Source organism: Heliconius melpomene, chromosome 1, assembly GCF_056956725.1.
Source record: "Heliconius melpomene rosina isolate 202511_hmr_F chromosome 1, ASM5695672v1, whole genome shotgun sequence".
NCBI lineage: Eukaryota > Metazoa > Arthropoda > Insecta > Lepidoptera > Nymphalidae > Heliconius > Heliconius melpomene.
The window spans coordinates 662,884-670,192 of record NC_140389.1 but is presented as its reverse complement, the minus strand read 5'-3'; the positions used below and the strand labels follow the sequence as shown (position 1 = coordinate 670,192).

Below are 7,309 nucleotides of genomic sequence, written 5' to 3'. Positions count from 1 at the left end.
ATATTATTATATAGCATCAACCCTGGGTGAAGGCGTCAAAGCCGTAACAATTGTCTCTCACAAATATTATTATTACATTGCTTCTGTTTTTGTTCTATTCTTTCTCTCACAGCGAATAGAAAACGTTGTCCCAGTCGTATAGAAAATAAGTGTTATTAAATAAATACAATAAATACTTGTATTATTAATAAAAACCAGTATCATATCAAAATTTTTATAGGCCTTCGTAGAACAGCGTCTGGCTGAGAACGCGAGCCCTTTGGGTTTGATTCGCACTTGGGTAAGAGACTCATTAGCATTTCCTGTTCCTGTGAGAAGACAGAGCACGGTGTTGGTTTCCGCCACTCTATGTGACTCGAAAATTATTCCGCAAGTGGGGAATGGAGTTTCTTACAAAAACCTTTTCTCTCTACCCTGCGGGATACAGTGTAAAGCTAATAAATATCCCACTGTATCCCGCATATAGCAGGGTAGGGCAGAGTGAATCTAGTGTTAGGACACTCCATTTAAGACCAAATTAGGAAAAAAATGCGCTGCATCCCGCATGTAAAGTATAGTTAAAAAGAAATTATTGATCGAGATTGTAGCGCGGACAACAAAAAAGGTCACGTTAAAATCCAATTAGCAAATGGCGATGGGAGGGCTTTTTCTTTACGTTTTTAGCTTTAAGGCTTCAACGCTAAATTTGTGATTCGTTGAATGAAATATTTAAACAGAATTCAACTTGGTTTCACTTTTTTGGGATAAAAAGGCGGAGATTGAATTGAAATTTTGAAATTTTTTACTGTTTTTAGTTTAGATTTTATATTCCGCATACCTTGCTAGGGTATGTTTCGTTCTAATATAACAAGGCACAGCGCGGTATTGACCCCCGCCACTCAACACACAATGTGTCGAGCGGCGCAAAGTGGGGTACGGAGTGTTTAACATTAGGATCCTTCTGCCTACTAAGCCTACTAAGTTGTCCCACATTATATATTCTTCCTATGACCTTCTTTTATGAACTATCTAAGGCAAACATAATTTTCTATTAAAAGTAATGTTTCCGAGATTCGTACGCTTAACCATTCAAACTCCCTAGCTTTATATTAGATATTATATATGTATAGTATAGATATATGCACCATGTCTAATAAACAATATTAATATGTATCTATCCGTTAATTTCCACTCTTTTTTGTCGTATGTAATTACAGCACCCTCTTCAAGGGATAACATTATGGTTTTTCCGCCCTATTCAAACGTGTTTAATAGCCTTAGTATGGGAAAATGTGACTTTTCAGTTTTCACATTATGGCTTAGTTTATGCACGATTAGTTTTCTATGCTTCTTTTTTTCGCTCCGTCTATATAAGCTTATTTGAGCTAAATTCTTTATTCTGAATGTTAGGTTGAGGAGAACTTAAAACCAAGACACTTCGTTCACCATTTTCCGCTCATAATAAATGACTGAAATGAAATGACCGAATGGCGTAGGAATGTAGAGCTGGAACTTTATCTACTTTATTCTTAGTAGAACGAGAAAAACCAAATAATTCATTCTCGTGAGTGGGAACAGAACCAACAACCATCGTTTTAATAGACGACGCCCTACGCCACTACAAAACACAAAACGGAGATTTATATCACCAAAGTTATCCATCCCAGAGGGATTTAAAATTTAGATATAGATTACTATTAAATTTGACATCACCAAAACATTATAATGGCAATGATATACATCGTAATACAACTTGTTTGTTCAAATTAACTATTCATAATGTGTCATTACATGTAATGAATAATAGATTAGCGTTGACGTTATATGTTCAGTTGTGAGCCTGGTTCACACAGACGCTGATAGGCGTCTTTATGTAGGTCTGGCTTTATATTAGTTACGGAGAGAGCTATGTCACTATTATTTTTTTTAATAATTTATCATTTATATCATATCATTCTTTTTTAGTTATTAGCGGAAAATAAAAAATAAAAACACTAAAGTATAAGGCCGCTGTGCTAACATGAGATATGTCACGTAGAGTGGACGATAATCTCTACCGATTGAACTCAAAATTGTAAAAGGTGAATGAAGAACGCGAGACGAGCTGGATTGTTATAGGGTGGTGCACAATATCAAGAAATAGGCAAGACTGGAAGAACTGGAGATAGGCCTTTGCCCATGAATGAAAAAGTACAGGCTAGTATAATATTATAATAATAAGCGCATTGAGACCAGGCATAGCGCAGGAACACAAGCTTGTAACTGTAAGCGAGACAGGTCCTAAAACGTCTAAAAATCAGCGTCTTGTCTTCTTACCAGAACAAAAAAATTAATAAAATTTATTCTCTCGAAAGGGAAATATAAACTACCAACAAAAACTTTTAAAGATTAATTAAATTTCTTAAAATATGTCACTGTCATTAAAAAGTAAAAAACACTTAACACTAGATTTTTCCCTACTCTCCCTACAAAATCTGAATAATATGAGAAAATAAACATATAATTAATCGTCTAACTCGCCGACATCTAATTACAAGACCAGCTACTCAGCTTAACCGAGACAGGCGTCAGGAAGTACTTTAGTTCTGTGCCAGCAACTAGCGTCATAACGAGGTGATGTCGCTTAGAACATGTTGCAGCTGCACTCAGAGACACTGATATGTTAAGTTATATTAAAATGTCAAAAGTGTATCGCTTCACGCTGAGGAAATCTAATGTTACGACATTCCATGCATAATACATAAAATAATTATTGTTCTTAGCAAAGAAGCCAGAAAGAATGGAGCGCCAAACGACCTCTGCGCATCTCCTTCGCCGTCAACCGGGATATCCCTCTGAATCTCTTACCACTCCCTCTTACTTCATAAATCTCCTCTGACATACTTTTGTCACTCATTTTCTCATACAATAATATATTATAAAACACATATTACTTGTATAAATACTTTAATGATAATTACACAAAATTAACAATTAATTATTTATTTCACCGCAACCCGAATGTATGGGGTTGATTAAATGCTTTTTCTATGGCGAGTCAATTAAATTGCTACGTTTGCCTTCGGGGAGTGTGGAGTCCAAGTGATAGGACTTAGCTTCTTCCCGCTCTCATATGCTAAGTGACAGAGTTAACTGACCGCAGGTACAGTGAGTTACATCGTTACAATTACAGTATATAATATCATCTAGAGTCTTGACAAATGGATTTCTGATGATTTTTTATCAATTTGAACCAGTAGTTCGTAATATTAGCGAGCTCAACCAAACAAACTCTATAAATGTTATATTAAACCGTCACGTTTACACATGCTTTACCGTAGAGCTCCAGCAGCCTCACAAATTAGTAACATTTTTTATGTTTTTTTTTCGTAAAGTAGAAACATTATTCTCCACAAAATTAATATTATTATGTATTTTACATAAATACATACCTTCCACCTTAGTGTATTATTTAATACAATTCCTCAAATAGGAAAAAAAATATCTTATTATCGCTATAAGCTTATATATTAGAGACTGTAATTGATTATGAAATTTTAATGGTTAGTTGTGGAACTCCCAATCACTTAGCATTGTGTTTGTAAACGGCTATACTCTGTCTAATGTGAATAATAAAACTTATATTAATTCTTTATGGTCATTTTTTCGTTTCTCATTTATTTTAATCGCTACACATAGTGACGCATCTCTCTGTTCACTACAATTTTTGCACTACATAAATACATCTGAATTTGGCCGACAAATCACAGTGAAGTTTTTTACTTTATAAGTGATACTTGAGGGTTTAATTTTCTTTCAAGGGAACGATTCAATAATTTAAATTTTCCGATCTTCGTCGCTTTGACATTTGAAAAAAAGAAATATGAACTATGAAAAAATTTGAATGTCCCATTCGTAAATTATTTTATAATTGAAATAAATAGTCGAGGCGATCATGGCACAGTTGTAGAGTGTGTGATCGTAATAGCTTTGGTTTTGGGTTCAATTCCCATTCAAGGGACACTTCAGGGAAATTATATTGCACTCCTCGCTATATACGGATCAACGGTGACCACGTCGTAACTGTATCATATATTTTCTATACATGTATATATGTATAGAATAAACACTCGTCTGTTTGTTGATTGAATTTTTAATATTTAATGTATTCCCAATAGTATGTGATTTACTGAATGAATGGTTTCATCTATATATAATAGTACCTTTGGGCTTTTAGTACCAGTTTCTATAAATAGGTATTGAATTGTTCCAAATGTAGCCTTCGTGTAAATTGTACATACCTATATTCGATTCTATAGTGGCCTCCATTAATAATATAAATAGGATTCATATTAAATAACATAGTAATTAACATTCTTTCAATACAAACAAACCAATGCCGCGAAATTAATATTATAAAGATAAATAATTTTTAAATTGTCTACACCTACAGAGTGTAAAACGTAAATAAAGTAAGTCATGTCAGTGAAGAAGTAAAAATCATACCAATCAGTCGCATTAATTCACGGGTTTTATTTTATATATTTTTTTTTACACTTAAAGCTTTAAGCGAAGCTCGACTGACCAATTAAAAATAAATTACGTACTACTAAAGTAGCTTTAGGGCTGTAACATAGAAATTGTGTTTTTATCAAACGCATCAAAATTTGAACGTAGCGGTTTTGAACCTGGCTCTTGGAATTCGATCATGATTGATTCCCGCTTTCAACCTCTTTCATAAAGCGTGGTGTTGAGTTCTGTCACTCGACACGCACTGCCTCGAGAATTCAGTAGAGTGGGGAACGGAAGTGTCTTAATGTTAAAATATCTTAACACTAGCTTCTCAGGTTCCCTCTGCAAATAAAACAATTCTATACAAGTCCTGATAATATTCTAAGTGTACCACTGAACCATATGGTAGTTTAATAACACAGCATTTTTATATACACTACACAGCCCTACCAATAGCTAGAGCTACAGAAAATTCAACATAAAATATGCCGTTATGAAATTCTCACGTCCTGATTTTAAAAGATCCCTATGATTTATATATGTATGTATACAGATATGGTTCTGTAAAAAAGTGCCCGAGTTTTTTTACTGTAATCATGAGTTTGACTCTTTTTTGGTAGGATTTAAAGGTACCGTTTATTTAATAATCAATGTTTCAAATTTGGTTGGAAACGGATGGTTTTATACTAGGTTCTGTCTGTGTAAAATGCTATATGTGGAATATAGTGACAAGCTTTTATACTACATAAGGATTTTTATATTCTTTTCAATATTTTCAACAATTTACATATTAGGTTTCCTCTCTTGCTAGGGAGTAGGGTATGTGAGACGTCATGAATCTGAAAAAATATATACATATTTTGATAAGTAGATAAATTTCCACTCAAAAGATAAGGACTCCGTGGCGCAACGGTAGCGCGTCTGACTCCAGATCAGAAGGTTGCGTGTTCAAATCACGTCGGGGTCAACGTTATTTTTTTATTTGATTATTATTATTTATATTTCTTTTTATTTACATATTAATTGTTGTCATTAATAAACTCATTAATGCCTTCATTATTTTTTAATTATCTTTTATTGAAGAATCATATTATTCATGTTGATGTTTTATATTTTGCTGTAGTTTTTGTCATTTTTTGTTCTGGGTTTATTTTTCAATATTTGTTTATTATTTTATTCATTATTTATTTTCACTAGAGGACTAAAATATAGAACGATGGTAAAGTGTCTTAACAGTAATTCCTTTAAGTTCGTTTCAAGACAATAGTCCTAAAATAAAGTATTTTTGTGATAATTTTTCTACAAATTCTATTCTTTAATGATATAAAAGTAACAATTCAGTGGAGCTAAGCCAGTGGATGAAATCTGTACGCGGCAAATGAGAGTTTCATGACAAGACCTGTGTGTCAGGCGCTGGGTTCTTGTGGATGGAAGGTTCTTAAAATTAATGCCTTTTATTTGGTGTTTTTGAGACAGATTTAGTGATGCACCACAGTTTCACGATTTTGTCTCCATAGGGTTCCTTATTGTCCGTCGAATTCAAGAAGCATTGCGTGTTGAATTGCGGAACACTACGCCGCGCTAATGAAAAATTGAAAATTAAATATTGAATAAAAAAACATGATTTATTTAACAGATAAGTGATACTAATATCAAAATAATAATTTTATGAAATTGCAAACTAATTAAGTAGGTACTAGAATAAAGCACTAAATAAAAGATTGTAATATGACAACTTAAATATAATCCTTCCAACGAGTTAAATAGTTTGCCCTGTCTAACCTGCTACCATCAAGTGTGATCCCTTATTTAAATATACTAAATATTATAATTTAACAATTTCATGAACAACAATCACTAAAAAAGAAAGCTGTTTCCATATTTCATTCTTTTATTCTCGCTGTGACCGCGAGGAAGCATTATTAAAACATTAGTAGCAAGAAAAATGTATTTGTGACTCGAGTAGAGATGTTAGCACATTCACATTTAGCGACTTATTTGTTCTTATCTTTTTTAGAAAAAGTAGTCGCAGCGCAGGACATGTAGCGGGTTCAATTCCCATTGTAGTAAAATTAAATATTTAATATTTTCATTTGCTCGCTCTGATAACGACGAAAAGCGCTCCGTTAAATTCCGCCTCTCAATACGCAATGCCTGTAGAATTCGGCTGAAAGTGGGGAACGAATATTATACTCCTTCTGCCTACGCTATGGTATATATATTACTTGCGGGATACAGCGTAAACCTAAAAAACCAAAATAAATCACAATTAAAACAAACAAATATTATTTAAGATAATTGTATATTTAATTTTTTTTTTCCTTTTTAGTTAATTAATTATGCAAATTAAGTGCGGTAGTGTCCGAGCACAATTTTTAGTAATAGTTTAAATCTTAAACTACGGGATTTATCCTCTTCAGCTTAAAGCAAAAAATATATATACCCATAGTAAAAATATTAATTTTAATATCAAAATATGTTCCATTTCATACAAAACGCGTACGTAGTTGAGATAGCAGCAATCAGTAGGATCGCGTCGCATCTGATAAACGGTATTGCTTCCGAAAATGAGTAGCTTCATCGTCCCAATGTGGATAGATGCGATAAAACTTATATTTTATGTTCATAAATAAAAAATATAGGCTATCGTAGCATACATCGAAATGTGATGGCTGTAGGTTCAATTTCCATTTAACCATGCCATGAGGGTATATACAGGAAACCTTATGTAAAGACATTCTGTTCTCCGCTTTCTGTCCAAATTCAAGATTGATATTAATTGGTGGAACTCAACGACGCATTTTATTTTACCAGAGTCCGTGAGAATTGAATTCACAAT

General features: G+C 33.1%; 1 non-coding gene across 1 annotated transcript; it reads left to right on the top strand.

Moving 5' to 3' along the window:
• The first annotated feature begins 5,365 nt into the window (after window positions 1-5,365).
• Window positions 5,366-5,437, top strand: TRNAW-CCA (transfer RNA tryptophan (anticodon CCA)). Its single transcript has one exon. It is a non-coding gene; the product is annotated as a tRNA-Trp (tRNA).
• Window positions 5,438-7,309: the final 1,872 nt, after the last annotated feature.